Genomic DNA, 27752 nt, shown 5'->3' on the forward strand with positions numbered 1-27752 from the left:
TAGCCTTCCTGCTAGGGACCCCTCCACTGATACTCAGTTTGAAAGGCGATAGTCTTTTTAAGAACTGATAACTGAGTTTTCCTCCTGGTCCATGGAAACTTACAACCCTTTGCTCCAACAGAGAGTGGACTTGTAGCTTCCTTCATCGCTACCTTCTCTCCCAGTTCTCTGAGAAGGGAAAATCCTGCAGCCTCCTGCCTTGAGACTCACCTAGATGAGTGTTTGACACTGGTCCCTGGAGCTACCACTTTCAGAGGACACAGGTCAGTTTCCTTCAGCACTCTCCTAGGCAATCGTCTGGTCCTGGGATAGTCTGCAATCGAGCAAAGGTCCAGTTGGAAATGAGGTGCTAAGTTTCCTTCTGACAATTATCTCCCCTATCTTACTTTGCTGTCCTCTTCACTTAAATTCAAAGAATCCTCTCCACTGACTCTCTAACTCTTTTATTTCTGGTCACTGAAAAGTTGAGTTGTGGTCATCTCTCTTTAGAAAGCAAGGTACTTCTCTAAGCTCTGAGGTTTAGCTGAAATTCTGAGTCAAGATTTTTAAAACTCCATTTAACAGTCTGCTATGGAGAAGGCAATGGCACCCCCCTCCAGTACTCTTGCCTGGAAAATCCCATGGGCGGAGGAACCTGGTGGGCTGCAGTCCATGAGGTCGCTAAAAGTCTGACACGACTGAACGACTTCACTTTCACTTTTCACTTTCATGCATTGGAGAAGGAAATGGCAACCTACTCCAGTGTTCTTGCCTGGAGAATCCCAGGGACGGGGGAGACCGGTGGTCTGCCATCTATGGGGTCGCACAGAGTCGGACACGACTGAAGCGACTTATCAGCATGCTTCTCTTTTTTGTGTGTGTGTGAAATTGACAACTTTGCTTCAACTCCAAACATCCTTTTTTAGCTCTCAACTGTAAGCCTGTCTTGCTTCTTCAAAGCCAAGGGCTGTGAGTCGTTTATATTTCTTATGTTGAGAATCATCATCTCAAAGTTTTCCTGACCCAACCCGCTTGCAAACATGATACCCCATTGTGGTGATAGAGCAGGAGACATGGACCGCTCATGCACAATCCAGCAAAGCATCTGTTGGAGTAAGTCTTTGGAGGGTAAACCAGCAAGCTTATTGTAACATTAAGTATACAGCCTAGGACTTGGCAGTCCCTCTTCTGCATTTCTGTGCTACGATGGTAACTACACCACATGCATCACAGATGTCTCTGTTTCACATAAGGAATTATTGAGCATTTACCAAAATTATTGGCATCATACCTGGACATATAAACATCAAGAAAGCATACCCACTGGCAGAAGTGTTTGATCTAGTATATTACCGAGGTTAAGATGACAAAGCATCTCTGTACCCCTTGACCTGACTCTGGATGGACATTGTTTCAAAATATGAATTTACGTTATTTTCTCCCTGCATGTACTCGCTTCTTTTCTCTTATTTAGGTGAAGGGTCATTCTATACTGACTCATCGCCTCAGGGATGGTATGTTTCTGGGTCGAACGCAAAAACTAGCCTATAAGGTTGCTTTCTTACCGTGATCAATGGTAGGACTTGTAAAAGATCTAGGAGAGTTTTGTAGAAGACCCGAAGAGGAGGATACTTCCTTGATCAAAGAAGGCATGCCATCAAGGCTTCCTTGATCTCAGAGTAGAGAAAGCTATCCCTGGGCTTGGGAAGGGAGGGAGGAATCTGTGCATCACGGTCAAGGGATTTGAGCATCACTTGAACCGTCACTGTAGGAAGGCATGAAGACGCTGGACAAATGACCACAGGAAAAAACAGAGAGCCTTGCAAAAGATCCTCAGCATAGGAATGAAACCAAAGAGCTAGAAGCCACCAGACCTAATAGACTATGTGGACAAGAATTAGGGCTCACCTAACATTAAGCTTCGGAGAAGGCAATGGCACCCCACTCCAGTGCTCTTGCCTGGAAAATCCCATGGACGGGGGAGCCTGGTGGGCTGCAGTCCATGGGGTCGCTAAGAGTCGGACACAACTGAGCGACTTCACTTTCACGCACTGGAGAAGGAAATGGCAACCCACTCCAGTATTCTTGCCTGGAGAATCCCAGGGACGGGGGAGCCTGGTGGGCTGCCGTCTATGGGGTCGCACAGAGTTGGACACGTCTGACGCGACTTAGCAGCAGCAGCAGCAGCAACATTAAGCTGCAGAGACCTCTGACCAAGGGCAAGTTGCCTTGCCTTCCACCCCACCCCCAACCTTACCACCAGAAGACTTCTTGAAAAACACTCCTGTATAAAATCCAAGAATTGTGGCTCAACCCCATGTACATCCTTGGGAGCCACAACAAAGGCTGAAGTGAAGTTTTCTCCTAGTCAATCAGAGTGGAGTCTTAAGAGTCAGAAATTAAATCACATTATAGAAAATATACACATCTCTTACACATATGGGAACTAAAGGACTGACTTGAGATTTCTACCTCCTACTCGTTCTGTCTTTGGGAATCCATTCTTACAGAGAAAATAATGCCAAGTATTTTGCAGAAGGCCAAGGACCAAGTGATGAGTGCAGTTTGAATGGGGTTTAGGGAGTAACTGGCTGACACATTCATCTTCCGCATTGCTGTGCCGGCAAATTCTACATGAGGCTGGAACCGCCACCATACATTACTTGTGCAGTTGTTCTAAATGGCACTTAAACTTCTACAGAAGAAACTAAATTTAGTTTCTCAGCCGAAATGCGCTTGTCTGGTTGATGGGAGCAAAAACAAGCATAAGAACGTGTTTTCAGAAATGTTTGAATAATACATGTCAAGGCAGCAAAGCAGAAACTCAGAAGGACAGAGTTTTGCAGGGTGGGGAGGTTTTCACACTGAATTACAGAGGGGAAAAAATAACCATAGGATGCCCTGATAATAGGAAAGAAGAGAGGGATCATTTATAGTTCAATATTTCTGCCTCAAAGAAATGATCAGCAGAAGAAAATAATCCAGGAAAATGGTGAAGAGATCCTTGAGGTCTGAATTCAACTTTGATCTGACTGAGACACCCTAGGGATGCAAAGAGGAGTTACTCAGTTTCTGCTCTCAGAGGTCCTGATGAGGTAGAAGTGAAGGAGAATTCCAGTCCTGCATTGTGGGATGTGTGCTCACAGGGTTGCAGGGTACAGATCAGGGGGTGACTAGTTTTCCCCCAGAGGCTCAGGGAGGCTGCACTGTTAAAGTGGTATTTGATCTGGATTTGGAAGGCTAAACAGTGATTTGCCTGTTTGAGAAGGAGTTCTACATGGAAGGAACAACAGCTGGAGACACAAAAGAGAATGGTGAATTCAAGGAAAGGATAAATCTCTGGGGTTATGTGGACATAGATTATGGGTGTGATGAACTAAACGTATGTGTCCCTCCTAAGTTCATCCATCACGGAGGCTCCACTTCTGTGACTTCATCCAGGGGGTGGAGTCTCAGTGATGGATGTAAGAATCCACTTGGGCTGCTATCAGAATACTATAGACTGGGTGGGCTTATGGGAAGTCCAAGATCAAGGTGCTGGCAGATTCAGTGTCTGGGGAGATCCTTGTTCATACAGAATTGTTGTTTGCAATTGCATTTGGCAGAAGGCAGTTTTCTGGAGCCTTTTTTATAAGGGTGATAATCCCATTCATGAGGGCTCCACACTCATGACCCAATCACCTCCCAAAGGTCCCACCTCCAAGTACCATTACCTTGGGGATTAGATTTCAACATATGAATTTGGGGGATGCAAGCATTTGACTGTGTGGATCACAACAAACTATGTAAAATTCTTAAAGAGATGGGAATACCAGACCACCTGACCTGCCTTCTAAGAAATCTGTATGCAGGTCAAGAAGCAACAGTTAGAACTGGACATGGAACAACAGATTGGTTAAAAATTGGAAAAGGAGTACATCAAGGCTGTATATTGTTACCCTGCTTATTTAACTTATATGCAGAGTACATCATGTGAAATGCCCAGCTGGATTAAGCCCAAGCTGGAATTAAGATTGCTGGGAGAAATATCAGTAACCTCAGATATGCAGATGACACCACCCTTATGGCAGAAAGTGAAGAAGAACTAAAAAGCCTATTGATGAAACAGAAAGAGGAGAATGAAAAAGTTGGGTTAAAACTCAACGTTCAGAAAACTAAGATCATGGCATCTGGTCCCATCACTTCATGGCAAATAGATGAGTAAAACCTATGATCAACCTAGACAGCATATTAAAAAGCAGAGACATTACTTTGCCAACAAAGGTCTGTATAGTCAAAGCTATGGTTTTTCCAGTAGTCATGTATGGATGCGAGAGTTGGACTATAAAGAAAGCTGAGCACTGAAGAATTGATGCTTTTGAACTGTGGTGTTGGAGAAGACTCTTGAGAGTCCCTTGGACTGCAAGGAGATCCAACCAGTCAATCCTAAAGGAAATCAGTCCTGAATATTCATTGGAATGACTGATGCTTAAGCTGAAACTCCAAAACTTTGGCCACCTGATGGGAAGAACTGACTCATTTGAAAAGACCCTGATGCTGGGAAAGATCGAAGGCAGGAGGAGAAGGGGACGACAGAGGATGAGATGGTTGGATGGCATCACCGATTCAATGGACATGAGTTTGAGTAAGCTCTAGGAGTTGGTGATGGACAGGGAAGCCTGGTGTGCTGCAGTCCATGGGGTTACAAAGAGGCGGACACGACTGAGCGACTGAACTGAAACATTCAGTCTATAGCATGAGATTGTGGCCTTATAAGGAGATGAAAGACACGACTGGGTGACTGAAGTGAACTGACTGAAGGAGATGAAGGTACCAGAGCTCTCTTGCTTGACCACCTGGGGCTACCAGAAGAAGGCAACGGTCTATAAGCAAGCAAGCAGGGCTTCACCAGACATCTGATCCACCAGCACCTTGATCTTGGACTTGCCAGCATCCAGAATTGTGAGAAATGTTTAAGCAACCCAGTCTGTGGTATTTGTTATTACATCTTGAATTGACTAAGATAATGGGGAAGGAAGTGGCAGGATATGGAAGTAAGAGAAAGGCACCCACCTTAAGGGGCTAAGGATGGTGGCTTGATGCTGCACATACTGTTCTGCATCCTTTTTTGAGCTTTAAGTGCATAACTGTGTATTGTTCTGGGTTCCAAAGCTGAGACCTCATCAGAGGTGAGGTTTTCTTACCAGGTGAGCCAACGGTTTCCTTAAAGACCCAAGAAAACAATTTTTAAGCTTCAATAGCACAAGGGGAAAATTGCAGAATGAAAATTTATAGTAATTAGACAGAAAACCATTTTCTCTGTTTCTACTGAAAAAAATAAAACTAAGATGAAGTGTAAGTATGCTATATATAAATTTATTATTTTAATATAATAATTAATAACTAATTATTTCATTCATCTATTTAACAAATATTTATTATCCATTCTTCACTATGGAACAGTGATTCAGCAGAAATCAAAGAGACATGGTCTGTGGTCTCAGGAGTCTCCAGTGTGCTGAGGGGAGACACAGATCACCAACAGCAAGCAAATTATTACACAATAAAATGTCAGGCTGTGATAAGTACAGAGAAAAGTGTCATTTCTGTAATGGATCGCCAAAGGGGAAACAACCTGTGATTTAAAAAAAAAAAAAAAAAAACTTGGCCAGACTTCTGGTTTCAACTCCTTCATATAAAAAGTTTGGAAGACATCTCTCTCATCCCTACATGAAAAGGTTGAACAAACTGATGTTCAAAGATTTTAGTTGACTCATCAGAGAACTCATGTTGCAAAGAAAGCTGGAGCTCTGAGGTCTGGAGAGCGACGAATCCAGGCAGAGAGTGACACAGCCAAGGTCGGCTCACCCACTGCAGGCGCAGACGGGAAGGGTGCTTAAAGGGTGACTTAAGCGCTTAAAGGCTTCTAGCCTTCTTATCTCACATAAGGGGGAGGAGCTTAGGAGTTATACGACTGGAACAACGCCTGTGAAACGATCCCTAAAAGACTGAGATTTAGTCATAAGGTTGCAGAATGTTTCTCCTCCCCACATTTTACCATAACACCAACAATACTCCACTATAATAACTATGGGTTACATCTGAAAGATTTGCAAAGCACAGGCTGTCTCGGTAAGAGTATATGCTATGCTATGCTAAGTCACTTCAGTCGTGTCTGACTCTGCGACCCCATAGATGGCAGCCCACCAGGCTCCCCTGTCGCTGGGATTCTCCAGGCAAGAACACTGGAGTGGGTTGCCATTTCCTCCTCCAATGCATGAAAGTGAAAAGTGAAAGTGAAGTTGCTGAGTCGTGTCCGACTCTTAGCGACCCCATGGACTGCAGCCCACCAGGCTCCTCCATCCATGGGATTTTCCAGGCAAGAGTACTAGAGTGGGATGCCATTGCCTTCTCCGGTTAAGAGTATATAGGAAAGTATAAAGACCACAGGGAGACAAAAGAGGAGGGGGGACAGTAGAGGAATTTGAAGTGTCTGCTGCCTACAGGTGTAGAAAACTGTCAACAGGATACAAGTCCTTACCAGATTAACATAAACGTCCACATTAAGGATCTGTTTACAGTTTCTGTTACCCAGCACAACATGGCTGACTTTGAACAAAAAATTAGAAGCCACCCAGATTACAGAGGTAATCAAGTTAAAACAAGGTCATTAGAGTGGGTCCTAATCCAATACGTTTCCCTATAAAAAGGGAAAACTTGGACACAGACACTCAGAGAAAGAAGATGATGCAAAGATGTGCAAGAGCTCCATCTACAAGCCAAGAATGCCTGAGACCATTGGGTGCTAGGAGAGAGGATTGAAAAGATTTTGCCCTGCAACCCTCAGGAGGAACCAGCCCTACCAACACCTTGGTCTCTGACTTCCAGCCTCAGAACTTTGAGACAATAAATTTCTATTGCATAAGCTGCTCAGTTTATGGCACTTGGTTAGGTCAGCCCTCAGGAAACGAATCTAGATTCCTGGAAAGTGGGGTACCGCGGTAACAAATACCCTAAATCATGCAAGTGGTACTGGAATGGCGCAAAAGGCAGAAGCTGACAGAGTTTTGAGCTATTTGAGAGAAAAGTCCTAGATTGCCTTGAAGAGACAGTTGGCAGAAATGTGAACGTTAAAGGTACTTCTGGTGAAGTCTCAGATGGGAATGAAGAACACATTATTGGAAGCTGGAAGAAAGGCAACCCTTGTGATAAAATGGAACACGTTATTGGAAGCTGGAAGAAAGGCAATCCTTGTGATAAAATAGCAGAGAACCTGGCTCACTGTATTCTGTTGGATGGAACGTAGAACTTTTAAGTAATGAACATGGATGCTTAGCTGAGACTTCTAAGCAAACTGGTGAAGGCACAGCTTAGTTTCTCCTTGCTACTTACAGTGAAATGTAAGAGGAAAGAGATCCATGAAACAAGCTACAGTTGAGCAAAATGCAACCAGAAATTGGAAAATTCTTAGCTCATGCATATTGCAAAAAATGAAAAAGTATGTTCTAGAGAAAGCACCATGGGTGTGACCAGGCAACCATTTGCTAAAGCAACGATGCATGTGACTTACAGATCCAATCAACTACCTAGGGAGAAGCCCTGCTGGCTTGTACAGAAGGGGACAGAGGTGAGAGGAATGAAGGAAGACTTTCCGACTGCTGGGTTTCACTGGCTCAGACGGTATAGAATCTGCCTGCAATGCAGGAGACAGCAGGTTTGATCCCTGGGTTGGGAAGATCCCCTGGAGAAGGGAGTGGCTATCCACTCCAGTATTCTTGCTTGGAGAATTCCATGGGCAGAGGCTATAGTTCATGGTGTTGCAAAGAGTTGGACACAACTGAGTGACTAACACTTCCACTTTCACTTAGAAAAGAGGTGAGGTTTTCACCTCTGTGGGCCAAAAGGATGGAGCCAAAGAGGACTATTCTACAGTTATAAAATCAAATGGAATTTTCTCTGATAGATTTCCATCTTCCTTTTGATCTGTTTGTCTCTCTAATTTTTCTCTTTTGGAATGGGAATTTCTGTGACTGTTCCAACTTGTATTTTGAAAATAGCCCGTCATCTGCTTTTGCAAGTAAGCAAATGGAGAGGAATTTGGACCCCGGATGACTTCTACTCCAACTCTTGTCTATAACTGATTTTGCGTGATTTAAATGATAAGATTTGGGACTTTGAGGAGAGGATGTTTTGGTGAGATTTGAGGCTTAGAATTGATGCAGAAATGATGAACACTTCAGGAATATTGGAGTGGGTGGATATATTTTCCATGTGAGGATTTTGGAGGGTCCAGAGGGAAGATTATTATAGGTTAAATTGTGTCTCCCCAAGAAAAGAAATGTTAACCCCTAGAGTCTCAGAATGTGACCTTATTTCAAAATAGGGTCTTTACAGAGATAATAATGTTAAAATGAGGTCATTAGGGTGGCCCCTAATCCAGTATTGATGGAAAGGGGAAATGTGGAAGCAGAGACAGACACAGAAGCAACACACACACACACACACACACACACACACACAGTCATGGGAACATGAAGGCAGAGATCGGTGTCAAGCTCAGAAATGATAGAGATTGCTGGCAAACCATCAGGAGCCTGGAGAGAGTCATGGAATTGATTCTCCCTCCAAGTCCAAGAAGAAACCAACCCTGCTGACTTTGGCTTTGAACTTCTAGCCTTCATAATTGTAAGAATGAATCTCTATTGTTTAAGCCACACCTGTCTAGTCTCTTTTAAGGCTTTGAAAATTATGTTCTACCTACTTATGATATCCTTCCTTCCATCCCAGCTTTACTTAGCTAAAATCCTATTTCCCTTCAGTGATCTATTTGAGCTTCAGTTCTTCTAAGAAGCTTTCCTCAACTTCCCCAGGCTGGTTAGATGCTTCCTAACCTCATGTGTTCCTGCTAGCTCAGTATTTACCATACTTCATGGTAAATGTCTCTTTACCTATCTGTCTCCACCAGGGTATGAAATCCTTTAAGACAGAGCTATTTATCATTCTTCACTGTATTCTGGACATAGTTACACAGTTTCAAACACATAAAGAACAGCTCAAAACTATTTTTTGGATGGATGAATGGAAAATGACATCTAAGTCTAAGAGATGCAAACAAGTACTGAGAATTAGGCTGTTAAATGACCAGGATTTTTAAAAAGAGTTGGAAAATCAATGGCATTATGAATTTTAAGATCTATCAATATAGTAACAACTTCCCGAACAGCACACAATTATATTTTCTATTATTTCCCCTACCTTGGTTGAGTCACCCCATGATTGCTTTCATTGCTCAAGTACTGCCTGCTGAATTGTCATGGCTCCATGTCTTATTAGAGGGTTTTTTTTTTTTTTAATTTCTTGCAAAAAGTAATAGCAGAATGACTAGTTGACAAGGAAATCAGGTCACTTAGTTGATGACTTGCATATGCACACTTCCACAGAGAAACCTGATTAGCTGACAGGGTACTGGAGCTGGGTTCAGAAGGACTGAGTTGGGACTCTGGCCTTGCCACTTGCCAGCATGAGGCTTTGCTACCATCATGAGGCGGTAGGACCATGGGAAGAGCACTTAACTCTGAGTGAGAAACCAGACTGGCCTTCTTACTTACTAGCTGAGTGACTCTTTTAAAATCTTTTCTAAGCTCTAAAGTGGGAGTAAAAAGCTTCTCTCCTCATCTTCTTCCCAGTTCAGTTCAGTCGCTGAGTCGTGGCCGACTCTTTGTGAGTCCATGGACCGCAGCACGCCAGACTTCCCTGTCCATCACCAACTCCCAGAGCTTACTCACACTTATGTCTATTGAGTCAGTGATGCTGTCCAACCATCTCATCCTCTGTCATCCCCTTCTCTTGCCTTCAATCTTTCCCAGCATCAGGGTCTTTCCTAATGAGTCAGTTCTTCACATCAGGTGGCCAAAGTATTGGAGTTTCAGCTTCAGCATCAGTCCTTCCAATGAATATTCAGGACTGATTTTCTTTAGTATTGACTGGTTTGATCTCCTTGCAGTCCAAGGGACTCTTAAGAGTCTTCTCCAACACCATAGTTCAAAAGTATCAATTCTTTGGCTCTCAGCTTTCTTTATAGTCCAACTCTCACATCCATACATGACTACTGGAAAAATCATAACTTTGACTAGACACACCTTTGTCAGCAAAGTAATGTCTCTGCTTTTTAATATGCTGTCTAGGTTGGTCATAGCTTTTCTTCCAAGGAGCAAGCGTCCTTTAACTTAGTGGCTGCAGTCACCATCTGCAGTGATTTTGGAGCCCAAGAAAATAAAGTCTGTCACTGTTTCCATTGTTTTCCCATCTATTTGCCATGAAGGGATAGGACCAGATGCCATGATCTTAGTTTTTTGAATGTTGAGTTTTAAGCCAGCTTTTTCACATGTGTGTGGATGTGTCTAAAACACTTTTCTACCATGGGTTCCAAAGAACACACTTTGGGAAACATTTCCATAAATCTATCCAGAGAGAGTGTCAACCATGAAAAATGTTGTTAAATCAATATATTTTGTAGACTCCTTCAAATTATCACAGATCAGGCTCTCAAAATCATACTATCTGCTGAGTGACCAGTCTGTGTTAGGCACTGGACTGGGAACTTTTCAGATGACATCTTATTAATTCTTCACATCATCCCATGAGACAAGAACATTAGCCCTCTTTCAGAGGTGACGAAGTCAAATCTTAGGGAGGCTAAGGACATACACCCAGCTTGTAAATGGCAAAGCTGTGATTTAAAGCCAGGTTTGCTTGACTCCTAAGCCAAAGATATTTCCTACTAAGCTTCCAGAAGAATCCCAAATACTATGCTTTTTGGAGTTAGATCATTCTGTATTCACATTAACTTCTATAGCTCTCAGAAGCTCCAACTAGAAAGAAGCCAGGCATGTTTGCTAAGACGCATTCTCCTTGCCAGGCCCAGATGTCCAGGATGTGCACACCAAGGTCAGAAAAAGAACCAAAAGCTCTACTGAGCATCTTGTCTCTCAGACTGCTGCTATTTAGACTCCAGCCAATGCCCTGTGTGCTAAGGAGGAACTCCTGGGAGAGACACTCTAGGAATTAGTGCAAAACAGGAGTACGGCCCTCACAAGGACTGAACCCCAGCCTCTAATCAACTCAATCCCTGGTTGGAGGGAGATCTTCCTCAACTTAATCCCATGGCTAAGCAGAAGAAAGAGAACATTATCCAAAGCCTTGAAGTATCTGATATTTTCAATACAAAATGTCTGATATTTTATCAAAATCCCTCAAGCATTCCAGAAAAAAAAAATGAGAGAGTCAATTTCTAGGCAGGTTGAGAAGAAGTCCGGGGTCCCCAAGGAAGAGAAAGGGGTCTGGGGCTCTTGAAGAGGAGATAGGGGTCTGGAATTTCAAGGAGGAGGAAAGGACAAACATTTTTTCTTCTACATTCCTTAGTTTTAGTCACATAAAAAGTGTTTTGTTTTTTTTTTCTTTAAGCCTGGAACTGATGATTACACAACAAACAACTCAGTTTAAACTCTGTACTAAGGATTATATAGCAACAATGTATCCTGCTTGAGGACAATTTCTCCTTCCTAAAAACCTTCTGACTAATCCTGTTGTCTTAAGATGTAAATTGTGGGAATGGGTGTAGTAAGATCTTTACAACCTTGAGACTTTCTTCTGATTTATTGTAATAACCAATTTAAAAAGTATGTAACTCCTTGTTAACACTAGTGAGGGGGCACTCTCTGCCCCCTTCTGATGTCTGTGTCAGAAGCTTTCTCTGCCCCTTTTTATACTTTAATAAGTATAAAAGCTCTTGAGTGATCAAGCCCGGTCCCTGGTCCTGAAGCTATATCTTCTTCTTCAGAGATCACGAATCCAACACCATTCACCATAACTATCAAAACTATCACCGTTCACTGTTCACTATCAAAAACAAGTGACCAGAAATCCAGAAAACAAATAAATAGTAAGAAACCCACAGCAGATTCACATATTAACAGATATGAATATTAAAATAACAGTGATTAACATTGTCAAGGAAACATAAGACAAACTTCTGATTTTCACCTGATGCCTGAAATCTATACAAAATGGAAATTCCTGAAGTGCAAAATATTACACTAAAATTAATAAGTTAGTAGATTTATTACCAGCAGACTAGATACAGCTGAGGAAAGGATTAGTGATTAAGAAGACAAGTCAATAGAAAATATCTGGATGGAAGCATGGAGAGAAAAAAGCATGGGAAAAACAGAAAAGGATGTAGAAGTTATATGAGATATGGTGAAAGAAATAAATGCATAAATACACTAGAAGACCAGAAGGAAAAGAGAGAGCATGGTGCAAAGGCAATATTAAAGAGATAATAGCCAAGAATTTTCAAAAGTAATGAAAGCTATAGGTTCAAGAAGCTCTCTCAGCCCTAAGCAAAATAAATGTGAACAGTATAAAATGAATAGTGCTTTGCATGTTATAGAATTAAGTATTATACATCTCTATAGATATTCTGCAATTTTCCTTTTTACTTAATGTTAATCATTATAACTGTTTATTTTTTCACTTATAAAAATTACCCTATTGTATAAATGGTACATTAACCCATTCTAGTACTGAAGGACATTAGGTTGTTTCTAATATTTCGCTATTCCACATTTGATGCTCCCTGCATTCTTGTGTACATACATAGGACTGATCTGATGCAGCAGGCTCCAAAGCAGGGCACGTACATTCCAATGAGAGTGAAAGGACAATCCACGTGGAAATTTATTGCATTTCTTAAAGACATCCTTTAAAATTTTCTACTTTTATATGCATTTAGTAATATTTGGGCTGCCGTCTATGGGATGGCACAGAGTCGGACACGACTGAAGTGACTTAGCAGCAGCAGCAGTACTATTTGTATGAGAAAAAGTAATATGTGTACATGATTTATAAATAAAAATACATACTATAAGTATATGCTTTAAAAATTTTTAATTAAAAAAAAACTGCTGAGGATCATGATTATAAAATCTGGAATCCTCTACTTTTTAGAATATGACTCTCTCTTTAATTGCCAAGTCATGTCCAACTTGTGCGACCCCATGGACTGTAGCCCGCCAGGCTCCTCCATCCATGGGATTCTCCAGGCAAGAATATTATTTTAATATTTAATATTTTAATATTTATATCTGTTACTGGAGTTGGCTGCCATTTCCTTCTCCAAGAGTATGACTAGTGGTGGAATTTCTGAGTATACTCACCTTTGACTTTGTTAGATACTACCACATGGCTGGTTGTACTGATCAATCTCACCAACCAGGCATACGGAGGTTATATTTGTTGGTAATCACCTGAATTGCAGGGATTCTAAGTATATAAGGGCTTAACTCTCAAATCAATCACTATTGTTCAGAAATAACATAATCTGAAGCTGTGTCATCAATGTACTACAAACAAAAAATTCTTCATATGTGCATTTTAACACATAAAATATAAAGTACCAGGTCCCAATGGCACAGATCAAATTCTAAAAATAATTAGCCTTATTATTTTTGAAGTGTATTTAAATTTTTGAGAAGCACTTTTTCGTTCAAAATCCCCCAGCATATTGAAAATACCTCTAAGTGCATTTATCCTTATTCTCCGAAAACTCTGAAATATTGTGCACAAAGCAGCAGCTGTCATATCAGGATATTTCGCTGATGTGATAATTTGTGTTTAAAATTCCCCAGGACCCAGTGAAAAAGTCACGAACATCTAAAGTCAGATGAAGAAAAGGAAGCAAGCAATTTCAGAGCCCCACGAGTCATGACTGTCAAAGTTCTAGGAGGACCCGCACAAGGGGTTCGTACAGGAGGGAGTGTGCAGTAAGCAAAGCCCTTGGTTCCTGATTGACAGAAAACTCAGTGCCTGGATGACTGTCACTTTAGTTAGCTCAGCACTTAGGCATTAGTCATAGTGCACAAAATGCTGGTGAGTGAAAGTCGCTCAGTCATGGCCGACTCTTTGCGACCGCATGGACTATACAGTCCATGGAATTCTCCAGGCCAGAATACTGGAGCAGGTAGACTTTTCCTTCTCCAGGGGATCGTCTCAACCCAGGGATCGAACCCAGATCTCCCACATTGCAGGCAGATTCTTTACCAACTGAGTTATCAGGGCTTGGGAAGTTTAAATGCTCATCTGAATTCTAACTATACCATGCAAAGAACATTTATATAACTAACGTTAATTGACCACCTACCATGTCCCAGGAAACAGACTGGATGCTATAAGTGACCATGCCATCAACAAGGCTGACAAATATTTATCATGCTCCAGACTCTTTCTGAAATGCATTTTGAGCAAGCCTACGATCTCTTTATGTCATTGATATGACAATCATCTTTATCTCATGGATGAGACATCTGAAAGCAAAGCCAGTTCGAGTCGCACGGCTCTATGTGCTGGGACTGGCATATGAGCCAGCACCTGCTGGACCCCAGGGCTCTCAGCCATGAAGCTCTACAGAGTCCAGGGCTGGCACACGCACACACAGCTCCTACTGCACAGAAGTGGCGATCTGGTTGGAGAGTCACACACAGAAACACAAGAAAGACTAACGTGCAAGTGAGTGAAGTGGCTGAGGGTGGATGCAACAGGTTGTGAAGAGATGGGGCCTTTGACCTGGGTCTTGAAAGATGAGTGGGCTTTGCCGGATGGAGGGGAGAGGGAAGGGCACCTTGTATATTGCAGTGGAAAGACAGGAGTGTGAAAGGGTGTACGCTCTGGGGGAAGTGCAGTTCTATTGGAAAGAAAATAGTGTAAGACTGATGATAGGTAAAAAGAGTGGTTCTAGAAAAGTCAGCAGGACCTGTTTATGTCAAACTAAAAAACTCCGACTTTTTACACTTAGTCACAGAGAGACATTAGTAAGTTTCAAGACAGCAGTGAGACATGGTTAGTGCAGGAGTTTACAAACACTGCTTTAATCCACACCCAGATCTCCCAGAATTCCTGCCCTACTCCTTGGGGAGACATCAAAGAATGCCTTATAAAAGTCCTTATATTGGGAAGGCCCATGTTCAAGACAATGCTAAGATCAAAAGCTCTAAAGATTTTGAACAGAAATTTTTAAGTCTCAGAGGAATAGAAGGAGGTCCCTGAGAAGACTCCTCCAATTCCCAGCCCTGTAAACCTGCCCCACTTTTATACATGGCTGCTGGCAGAATGCTAGCTGAGGGGAGGTCGGAATTCTTCAGTCACCTAGGGCGTAAGTACAGAAAGCTGAGAGGAGCCAGACTCAGCCTGGATTGAAGTCACAGGACTAATTGTAGGGACCTCCAACTTGAGACCAGCCCTTTGATCGACCTCACATGTCTTATCCTATGAGTGCGCTTGCCGCATGAGACAGGCCTGAAAGATAATTCTTTTGGGGAAAGGGAAATTTTTAGATTTCTCATAAACAGCTCACTTTTGTAAGGAGAAATGAGGAGCTAAAATTAAACTGCCTCAATTATTTGGCTTCTAAACTGACTTATGAAACTCACAGAAGAAAATGTTGTGCAAATTTATCAGAAGCCATGGGAAAGAGTCATTGCACATCTCCACGGGCTGTGGCGTCTTGGGCAGATCCTGCTGGCCTGTGGCCCCAGGGCTGAGCAGCTGTGCCCAGGAGCAGAGGCCTTGAGGCAAGGTGGCCAAAGGAAATAGGCTGGAAATTTACTCCTGACGAAGAGGCCTTCTCTGTGTTTTTTCAGCGGGTGATGCGCTCTCTTCCTATCAGCTTTGCCTCTTTGTAGGCATGCTGACCTTTTCTCCCCCCTCAATGTCCTGCATTTCCCTTCTGCTCAGACATCATCAGGCACACCAGAGAAACCATTAACAAGGAACCCATCTCACACAAGGAGATAAATGCAAGGATTCATCACAGCCCTGGTTGTAATATTCCAAAATTGGAAGCAATCTAAATGTCCATCAACAGGAGAAAACACACAAGGTTGGAATGTTACACACGTTAAAAATAGGGGTGTCGGAGACTCCCCTGGGTGGTCCAGTGGCTAAGACGCTGCATGCCCAATGCAGGGGGCTCAGGTTCGAACTCTGGCCAGGGAACTAGACCCCATGTGCTGCAATGAAAGACTCTCATGCTGCGATGAAGATCAAAGATCCCACATGCTGTAGCCAAGACCTGGTGCAGCCAAATAAATATAAAAAAATTATAAATATTTTAGAAAGGAAGAGAGTCAAATATCAAAACCAGAATGCTGAATTAGAGTAAATCACAAAAATGAATCCTGAAGTTTGCTACCGTCTATTTAATACTTTGTGTTATTAATGAGTTCCTACCAATGGAACAAAAATGCAAACTCTTGCAAGGGGAAGTGGGTATGTTTACTTCAGTTTAGAAGTTATCTCTGAAGAGGAAAGTAAATGGGGTCAGGGAGGGGCATTAAGGAACTTCAACACTATCTGTGATGTTTTATTTGTAAAAAAATTATTGAGAGATTTGAAACGAAGAGGGAGATGTTCAAATTTACCATGCCAAGTGGTAAGTCCACAAACGTTTATCACATTGGTCTCTGTACTTTGGTTAATGTAAGCAATATTTCATAAAGGTTGTTTTTAAAAAGAAGTGGCTGGGTCTCTTTTTCCTGCTAAGGATCAGAGGTTAGGCCTTGTGTATGAATTAGGTTCAGAAGGGCTTATTGGCCTGACTCAGCAGGAAGCCTGGATAGTCCCTGCAGCTCCCGCAGCTCAGGATTTCAGACTCTGGGCTGACCTCCCAGCCATTCTCTTGGTTACAGGAGTGGCTGTGGCATCTCGGCACACAGCCTCCCACACCAAGGGCCCAGCCACACGTAGGAAAGACAGCCTCCAGCCACGTGCGCTTTACACTGGGCAGCAAAATCTTTCCCAGAGTCCTCCAGCAGACCTCTCCTTGGCTGCAACTCGATCACATGATCACGTCTCCTTCCAAGAAGGCTGGGGAATCAAGGATCTGAAAGTTGGACCATGGGGCAAATGGCTCTCCAGAAGATGAAAGAGGGAAATGCTGAATTTGGGTAGGGAACCAAGAGGGACGCCCCACATCAAGACGGTGGGCTGGTGAAGGGCTGAGAGCCTCGAGAAGCAGGTTCTGGTGGTGTCAGCGGAAGGGGGCATCACAGTCAGCGGTTTCCAGGGGAAAAACTGGGCTAACAGTCATGTGTGGTGGAGCAGAAAAATAATGGTCATGGGCTGTGTGGTTTCAAAGACTAACGTCTTAAAAACAAACAAACAAAAAAGAAACCTAAGTGTTGGCAACTCTTGTGCCAAGGGAAATAATTAACAGAAAAGGGAAAAAAAACTTACCATCTACTCTATTCTTACATCATTTCTATAAAACGAGAGTATGTTTATAGGAACAAACTAGGAAGAGCACAATAAAAAAATAAAGGCATGTTCTTCCCACAGAATGGGGCTTATGGAAGAGGCACTTACAGACCCCTTTTCACTCTTTGCTCTGTGGGGTGAAAGTTTTGCCCTTGTCCGTGAGTGTTGGATTGTTAGTAGTCTGGTAACATGGGAGCAAAGCTTTGGGTGGAAGAAGCAGCAGAGAGAGATGCTAGAAAAGCAAACTGGGCCAAGGCTGTGAAGAGCCTTGAAGCCAAGCCAAGAGATTGAGACCCAGCTCAAAAGTGATATTTTCTACGAAGTTTTTTCTGTCACCTTTCCCCACCCCAACCCCATTTGCCAGCCTCTAGGACCAACAGATCCTTGTCTCGGGCTCTCTCTGACACAACCTAGATTTCAGTTGAGTGGCACTGCTCTGCTTGTTGATTCATCCACCTCCCTCTTTACAACTGGAGTTCCTGAAAAGCCAGAATGAGGTCCTGACCATTTCTGTACCACCAGCATCCCAGCCCAGCTGCCCAGTAGGTAGGATAGCTGATGAATGAATGAATTAATCAGTATATGAAAATATGAATAAGTGAAGGGACTGGAGTAGGCAACCTCTAAAATATAGCTTAGTGTTTCAAAGGATGGGCTAAACATTAGGATGGAGGCTGTTCTAAGTTGCTTCAGCCATGACTGACTCTTTGTGACCCTATAGAATCTACTAGGCTCCCCTGTCCATGGGATTCTCCAGGCAAGAACACTGAAGTGGGTTTCCATGCCCTCCTCCAGGGGATCTTCCTGACTCAGGGATCAAACCTGTGTCCTGGCAGGCTGCTTCTTTACCACTAGCACCGTCTGGGAAGTCCTTGGAAAGAGTTTAAAGGTGCCCAAGTTTGACTTCCAAACCTGTCGCTGTCTAACTGTGACTTTGAGCAAATCATTTAATGTCTGTGCCTCAGTTTCCTTGCCTATAAAATGGGAATTAATATGCCATTCACAGGGCATATTATTAATAGAATTAAATGCACTCATATAAGTAAATCAAATCAACTTGGCATAATAATCTCAGCCTATATTTTTATTAGTACTAGTATCTTAATTTCAATTCTGAGGAAAACCTAGGCAGAACTCAGTTCATTAAATTTCCACAGCTGAAACCCAGCTCCTTCAGCTCCAAATCACTATGGATGAAATGTCTTTCTTTACCTTTCTACCTAGAATCTTCAGAAGTGTGATTTCCAGAGTGTTCCTAAAGATCAGTAAAAGGATTACAAGTCGTTATAGAAAACTGCCACCAGATTTGCTTTGCTTCAACCAGGTGCCAGGGACTTATGAATTCCTGTAAGCCTGTTTATCACTGTGGTTGGCATTTATTGAGCAATTACTATGTACTAGGTCAGAGGTCAGCATACTACAGTTTATGAGCCAAACCTGTTTTTGTAGGGCTGGTGAATTAAGAATGGTGTTTACATTTTAAGTAGTTTTTATAAGTCAAAAGAAGCATAATATTTTATGCACAATAAAATTATATGAAATTTAATTTTCAGTGTTCATTAATGAGTTTTATTGGAATACAGCCACACCCATTCTCTGCCCATTGCCAATGGCCGCTATAGTGTCCAAAAGTTTAAAAGACTTCTTAGGACTTCCCTGGTGGCTCAGTCTGTAAAGCGTCTGCCTACAATGCAGGAGACCCGGATTCAATCCCTGGGTCAGGAAGATCCCCTGGAGAAGGAAATGGCAACCCACTCCAGTACTCTTGCCTGGAAAATCCCATGGACAGAGGATCCTGGTAGGCTACAGTCCATGGGGTTGCAAAGAGTCAGACATGACTGAGCAGCTTTGCTTAGCTGATCTTTTATTGTAGCAGCTTGTTGACCACTGTGATGGTTGCTATAGTCAGAACTTTGCCTGGATAACTCAGTCCTTATGACTCTGTATAGTGGAGGTATGCAGACCTCATTTACCATTAGGAAGCAGATGCTTAAAGGGGGAAAGTAACTTCCAACAGGTCACATAATAGTAGGTACTAGAGTCAGGACAGTGAGAGCTGGGACACTCACAAAGAGGTGAGTGGCAATTTCCTCCTTCCGTTGAATTTTTCCTGAGATTCATCAGCCTTTTTTCACTCTCTTCAAGAAAATAAATGGCTTTAACTATTAGAAAGACCTAAATTAAGCAATGGCACCCCACTCTAGTACTCTTGCCTGGAAAATCCCATGGATGGAGGAGCCTGGTGGGCTGCAGTCCATGGTGTCGCTAAGAGTCGGACACAACTGAACGACTTCACTTTCACTTTTCACTTTCATGCATTGGAGAAGGAAATGGAAACCCACTCCAGTATTCTTGCCTGGAGAATCCCAGGAACAGGGGAGCCTGGTGGGCTGCTGTCTATGGGGTCGCACAGAGTCGGACACGACTGAAGCGACTTAGCAGCAGCAGCAGCAGCAAATTAAGCGAAGAAGGAAGGATGCTTTTGCAAGAGTTTAGTAAAGTAGGTGGCGGGTGGTAGGTGGCAAGCTCGGGGCCTGACAGGTCCAGATGGGTGATTGGGAGAGGAAGTGGGGTGGTCAGAGTCAGAGGAGGGTGGTAATGATCTGACAGCCCAACCCTACTCCAAATGGTAAGGATCTCACTGCTTAAGACATGGACCTGAGACCACTCTGAGGCCAAGGAGCTGGGGGGAAAGGCAGAAACCCACCCTACTAACAGGAGTTTGAGAAATGTTGTCAAGAAGGCCGGGTCAGGGATGATTAAGGTAATTTCTGTCCAGGTTCTTTTTTCCTTCTTGGAACTCTTGACTTCTGTTGTAAAGCTGCGTTGTTCCTGTATTCCACAATTTCTGCCCCTCAATTGGCTGGTCTCAGGGTCTGACATAGGTCACACAAGTCAGACACAAGGATTTGGAAGCACTTCTGCCTGATATGAGAGAGATCCTTCCAGAAGACAACTTTAATTTATAGAGTATAAAAATGGGAGTGAGTTGGACTGAGCCTGTATGCACTCTGTTAGGAATTTTCTGTAGGCTATTCTGCTAACCCATGTCAACCTATCAAATAGAGCAATGGAGCAGAAATGGCCTATATTCCCTCAGTATTCTCCCCTTTTCTTTCTTAGCAATAGGACTTCAATTTCACCTGGGTGCATAGCTGTCTAAATAGAGACCGCATTCCTTAGAACCCCTTGTTGCCAAGTGGGATCACGTGACAAATTCTGCCCAAAGATCTGCAAGCCCAAGAGTTATGTATGACTTCCAGGAAGCACCCTTTAAAGCGAAGGAGAGAATTCCACTAGAGTCCTTACTCTTTCATGCTAGCTGAAAACAGGATTTGACAGTTGGTGCTTGGCAGTCATTTTGGGCCATGAGGTGAACGCTACCTGCTGATAGCCTCAGAGTAGCAGGAGGGAAGGGCCAATATCCCTGAAGATTATGAAACTATCTTACCAGTCCTGAACTGCCTACATGAGAGAGAAATAAACTTTAATCTTGTTTAAGCCACTGTTACTTTGGTTTTTCTTGTACTTGTAGCCAAATCAAATGCTAACTTATAATAATAAAGAAACAGAGGTTCACAGAGGTCAGTGACGTACTCAAGGTTACATAGCTACTAAGTGGCAGAACCAGCATTTATACACAGGATTGCCTGATATCAAGCTTGTTCCATTAATAATAATGACAACTCAATGACATCCTCTATTCACTGAGTCCCTACTATGTGCCAGGCAATGAGCATCTTCACCCAAACTGGGTTTGAACTGAAGCTCTATCACAAGCTCAATGTATAAGCTAAGGAAAGCTATATAACTCCTGAGTTTCAGATTTCCCATCTGTAAATGAGCTTAAATACATGGTTTTGGGGAAAATTAAATGAGATCATGGATGCTAACTATGGGGCATGCCACCGGCACAGAATAGGTTCCTTATGGGCAACTTCTTTATTTATAGGGCCTCATAGGTCCTTTCATAGGTCGCACACATAGTAGGCACCCAGGTAATCCCCACGGTTGCAAGCCAATAGCTACTAGCTGCTCTTGCAAGGAAAATACAGAGACAAGTGAACTGACTCAGTCAGGGAATGTTTACTGGGTGCCTGGTAAGTGCAGTCAGATGCAGGCTGTGCTGAGAGTGGTGGGGGCCCGCACTGTTATGGGGGAACACGGGGTAAGAGTTCATGAAGCCAGGATTGTGTCTCCCTGACCAAAGCAGAACAGGGCTCAGAGGGGGCATACATGCGGCCCAAGGAACCACAGAGGAGAAACCTGATGTCATGAGACAGCACTCAGGCCGCCAACGTTATGAGAACCCCAGAGGGCTTCCACAGGCTGGTTTCAGTGATCGGATGTTCTAGGAGAAGTGGGATTTTGGCAAGCCCAGAATAAGGGAAAGGTTTTGATAGGCACCATGGTAAAGGGTGTGGTTCCAGGGAAGAGGCTAGATTATTCTGACTTCCTGGGCGCCAACTGGTGAAAGAGAAAGGAAATCACTTCATGCCCTTAACCAATAAAACCCACCCACCTGGAGTTTATTCTAAATATTCTGGAGGCACATTAGAGCTGGCATTGAAAAACGGTAGGAAAAACAAGAATTTAGAGTCCAAACACTCATATTCTAAGCTTCAGTCAGTTCAGTCACTCAGTTCTGTCTGACTCTTGGCGACCCCATGGACTGCAGCACGCCAGGCCTCCCTGTCCATCACCAACTCCCAGAGTTCACCCAAACTGATGTCCATCGAGCCGGTGATGCCATCCAACCATCTCATCCTCTGTCGTCCCCTTCTCCTCCTGCCTTCATTCTGTACCAGCATCACGGTCTTTTCAATTGAGTCAGTTTTTCACATCAGGTGACCAAAGTATTGGAGTTTCAGCTTTAGCATCAGTCCTTCCAATGAATATTCAGGACTGATTTCCTTTAGGATGGACTTGAATCTCTTTGCAGTCCAAGGGACTCTCAAGAGTCTTCTCCAACACCACAGTTCAAAAGCATCAATTCTTAGGCACTCAGCTTTCTTTATAGTCCAATTCTCACATCCGTACATGACCACTGGAAAAACCATAGCCTTGACTAGACAGACCTTTGTTGGCAAAGTAATATCTCTGCTTTTTAATATGCTATCTAGGTTGTTCATAACTTTCCTTCCAAGGAGCAAGTGTCTTTTAGTTTCATGGCTGCAGTCACCATCTACAGTGATTTTGGAGCTCCCCCAAAATAAACTCTGTCACTGTTTCCATTGTTTCCCCATATATTTTCCATGAAGTGATGGGACCAGATGCCATGATCTTTTTCTGATTGCTGAGTTTTAAGCTAACTTTTTCGCTCTCCTCTTTCACTTTCATCAAGAGGCTCTTTAGCTCTTCTTTGCTTTTTTTTGCCATAAGGGTGGTGTCATCTGCGTATCTGAGGTTATTGATAATTCTCCCTACCATCTTGATTACAACTTGTGCTTCATCCAGCCTGGCATTTCACATGATGTATTCTGCATATAAGTTAAATAAGCAGGGTGACAATATACAGCCTTGATGTACTCCTTTCCCGATTTGGAACCAGTCTGTTATTCCATGTCCAGTTCTAACTGTTGCTTCTTGACCTGCATACAAATTTATCAGGAGGCAGATAAGGTGGTCTGGTATTCCCATCTCTTGAAGAATTTTCCAGTTTGTTGTGATCCATACAGTCAAAGGCTTTGGCATAGTCAATAAAGCAGAAGTAGAAGTTTTTCTGGAAATCTCTTGCTTTTTCAATGATCCAGTGTATGTTGACAATTTGATCTCTGGTTCCTCTGCTCTTTCTAAATCCAGCTTGAACATCTGGAAGTTCACTGTTCACATACTGCTGAAGCCTGCCTTGAAGAATTTTGAGCATTACTTTGCGAGTGTGTGAGATGAGTGAAATTGTGCAGTAGTTTGAACATTCTTTGTTCAAATCAAGGTAAATTGGAAGTGATCAAACAGAAGATGGCAAGAGTGAACATCGACATTCTAGGAATCAGAGAACTAAAATGGACTGGAATGGGTGAATTTAGCTCAAATGACCATTATATCTACTACTATGGGTAAGAATCCCTTAGAAGAAATGGAGGAGCCATCATAGTCAATGAAAGAGTCTGAAATGGAGTACTTGGATGCAATCTCAAAAATGGCAGAATGCTCTCTGTTCGTTTCCAAGGCAAACCATTCAATATCACGGTAATCCAATTCTATGCCCCTACCAGTAACGCTGAAGAAGCTGAAGTTGAATGGTTCTATGAAGACCTACAAGACCTTTTAGAACTAACACCCAAAAAAGATGTCCTTTTCATTATAGGGGACTGGAATGCAAAAGTAGGAATCAAGAAACACCTGGGGTAACAGGCAAATTTGGTCTTGGAGTACAGAATGAGGCAGGACAAAGGCTAATAGAGTTTTGCCAAGAGAACACACTGGTCATAGCAAACACCCTCTTCCAACAACACAAGAGAAGACTCTACACATGGACGTCACCAGATGGTCAATACTGAAATCAGATTGATTGTATTCTTTGCAGCCAAAGATGGAGAAGCTCTATACATAGTCAGCAAAAACAAGACCAGCAGATGACTGTGGCTCAGATCATGAACTCCTTATTGCCAAATTCAGACTTAAATTGAGGAAAGTAGGGGAAACCACTAGACCATTCAGTTTAGTTCAGTTCAATTCAGTTGTTCAGTCGTGTCTGACTCTTTATGACCCCATGAATCGCAGCACACCAGGCCTCCCTGTCCATCACCAACTCCCAGAGTTCACTCAGACTCATGTCCATCGAGTCAGTGATGCCATCCAGCCATCTCATCCTCTGTCGTCCCCTTCTCCTCCTGCTCCCAATCCCTCCCAGCATCAGAGTCTTTTCCAATGAGTCAACTCTTCGCATGAGGTGGCCAAAGTACTGGAGTTTCAGCTTTAGCACCATTCCTTCCAAAGAAATCCCAGGACTGATCTCCTTCAGAATGGACTGGTTGGATCTCCTTGCAGTCCAAGGGACTCTCAAGAGTCTTCTTCAACACCACGGTTCAAAAACATTCAGGTATTACCTAAATCAAATCCTTTACCATTATACAGTGGAAGTGAGAAATAGATTGAAGGGACTAGATCTGATAGAGTGCCTGATGAGCTATGGACAGAGGTTTGTGACATTGTACAGGAGACAGGGATCAAGAATATCCCCAAGAGAAAGGAATGCAAGAAAGCAAAATGGCTGTCTGAGGAGGCCCTACAAATAGCTGTGAAAAGAAAAGAAGCAAAAAGCAAAAGAGAAAAGGAAAGATATACCCATTTGAATGCAGAGTTCCAAAGAGTAGCAAGGAGAGATAAGAAAGCCTTCTCAGTGATCAGTGCAAAGAAATAGAGGAAAGCTATAGAATGGGAAAGACTAGAGATCTCTTCAAGAAAATTAGAGATACCAGGGAACATTTCATGCAAAGATGGGCACAATAAAGGACAGAAATGGTATGGACCTAACAGAAGCAGAAGATTTTAAGAAGAGGTGGCAAGAATACACAGAAAACTGTACAAAAAAGAACTTCACAACCCAGATAATCATGATGGTGTGATCATGCACCTAGAGCCAGACAGCCTGGAATGCAAAGTCAAGTGGACCCTAAGAAGCATCACTACAAACAAAGCTAATGGGGATGATGGAATCCCAGTTGCACTGTTTCAAATCCTCAAAGATGGTGCTGTGAAATTGCTGCACTCAACATGCCAGCAAACTTGAAAAACTCAGCAGTGGCCACAGGACTGGAAAAGGTCAGTTTTCATTCCAATCCCAAAGAAAGGCAATGCCAAAGAATGCTCAAACTACCGCACAATTGCAGGCATCTCATACACTAATAAAGTAATGCTCAAAATTCTCCAAGCCAGGCTTCAGCAGTATGTGAACCATGAACTTCCAGATGTTCAAGCTGGTTTTAGAAAAGGCAGAGGAACCAGAGGTCAAATTGCAAATATCAGCTGGATCATTGAAAAGGCCAGAGAATTCCAGGAAAACATGTATTTCTGGTTTATTGACTATGCCAAAGCCTTTGACTGTGTGGATCACAACAAACTGTGGAGAATACTTCAAGAGATGGGACTACCAGACCACCTGACCTGCCTCTTGAGAAATCTGTATGCAGGTCAAGAAGAAACAGTTAGAATTGGACATGGAACAATAGACTGGTTCCAAATAGGAAAAGGAGTACATCAAGGCTGTATATTGTCACCCTGCTTATTTAACTTATATGCAGAGTACATCATGAGAAACGCTGGCTGGAAGAAGCACAAGCTGGAATCAAGATTGCCAGGAGAAATATCAATAGCCTCAGATATGCAGATGATACCAGCTTTATGGTCAAAAGTGAAGAACTAAAGGGCCTCTTGATGAAAGTGAAGGAGGAGAGTGAAAAAGTTGGCTTAAGACTCAACATTCAGAAAACTAAGATCATGGCATCCAGTCCCAACACTTCATGGCAAATATATGGGGAAACAATGGAAACAATGGATGACTTTATTTTTGGGGGCTCCAAATTCACTGCAGATCATGACTGCAGCCATGAAATAAAAAGACACTTACTCCTTGGAAGAAAAGTTATGACCAACCTAGATAGCATATTAAAAGCAGAGACATTACTTTGCCAACAAAGGTCTGTCTAGTCAAAGCTATGGTTTTCCCAGTGGTCATGTATGGATGTGAGAGTTGGACTGTAAGGAAAGCTGAGCGCTGAAGAATTGACACTTTTGAACTGTGGTGTTGGAGAAAACTCTTGAGAGTCCCTTGGACTGCAAGGAGATCCAACCAGTCCATCTTAAAGAGATCAGTCCTAGGTGTTCATTGGAAGGACTGATGTTAAAGCTGAAACTCCAATACTTTGGCCACCTGATGTGAAGAGCTGACTCATTTGAAAAGACTCTGATGCTGGGAAAGATTGAAGGCGGAGGAGAAGGTGACAACCGAGCATGAGATGGTTGGATGGCATCAGCTAGCTATTCAATGGACATGAGTTTGGGTGACCCCTGGGAGTTGGTGATGGACAGGGAGGCCTGGCGTGCTGCAGTCCATGTGGTTGCAAAGAGTCAGACATGACTGAGGGACTGAACTGAACTGAACCTTGAAGGCTGTTGCAGAAAGCTGCACAGGTCTCTTAGAGTGTTCAAGAAAAGCCTGGGCCTTGTCTCCTGGGTCTACTCTCAGCCTGCCTCACAGGTGCAACCAGAGCAAAGAAAAGCCGGGACGGGCCAGGGGTCCCTCCTTTAGCAGGTGGCTCATGCCTAAGAGAGCCATTTGTTAAACATTGAAAAGGGGCCTCTCTATAATAAGCCTTTGAAGACTCCATCTAGAAAACTCTCACTTCTCTATTTCATGTGTTTTAGCTTCATATGATTGCCAGAGTGGGAACAGGTTTCCAGCGAGAATAAAGATTATCAGAAGATGAGGGGCTCGTGGGGAAACCACCAGGTCCACTCCCATGTGATGTGCTTTTCCCATATCCAAGGGCACTTTTTTATCCTTAAAAATTTCAGGGGCTGGAACAAATTTCAATGCACACCTAGAATACCAGTAACTTCTCTCAGGCCTGACCAATGCACTGTGTAAAATTGCTTTGGGGATTTTATTTTTTAATTAATTTATTTATTTTTGGCTTTATTTTCTTGGGCTCCAGAATCACTGTGGATGGAGATTGAAGTCATGAAATTAAAAGTTGCTTGCTCCTTGGAAGAAAAACTATGATAAACCTAGATAGCGTATTAAAAAGCAGAGACATCATTCTACTGGAAAAGGTCCATCTAGTCAAAGCTATGGTTTTTCCAGTGGTCATGTATGGATGTGAGAGTTGGAACGTAAAGAAGGCTGAGTGTTGAAGAATTGATGCTTTTGAACTGTGGTGTTGGAGAAGACTCTTGAGAGTCCCTTGGACTGCAAGGAGATCCAACCAGTCCATCCTAAAGGAAATCAGTCCTGAATGTTCATTGGAAGGAGTGATACTGAAGTCCAATACTTCGGCCACCTGATGCGAAGAGCTGACTCATTGGAAAAAACCCTGATGCTGGGAAAGATTGAGGGCAGGAGGAGAAGGGGATGACAGAGAATGAGATGGTTGGATGGCATCACCTATTTGATGGACATGAGCTTGAGCAGACTCCAGGAGATAGGGAAGCCTGCAGTTCATGGGCTCTCAAAGGGTCGGACATGATTGAGCAACTGAACAACAACCAATTTTTGGCTGTGCTGGGTCTTCACTGTCACAAGCAGACTTGCTCTAGTTGCAGTGAGCAGGGGCTGCTCTGTAGCTGTGGTGCGTGGGCGTCCCATCGCAGACTTCTCTTGTTGTGGAGCATGGGCTCTGCAACACGTGGGCTCTGTAGTTGTGGTGCCTGGGCTTAGCTACCCTGTGGCATGTGAAATCCTCCCAGACCAGGGATCAAACCTGTGTCCCCCACATTGGCAGGCAGATTCTCAACCACTGGACCACCAGGGAAGTCTGCTTTGG

This window comes from Bubalus bubalis, chromosome 11 (genome assembly GCF_019923935.1).
Source record: "Bubalus bubalis isolate 160015118507 breed Murrah chromosome 11, NDDB_SH_1, whole genome shotgun sequence".
In the NCBI taxonomy this organism is placed as follows: Eukaryota; Metazoa; Chordata; class Mammalia; order Artiodactyla; family Bovidae; genus Bubalus; species Bubalus bubalis.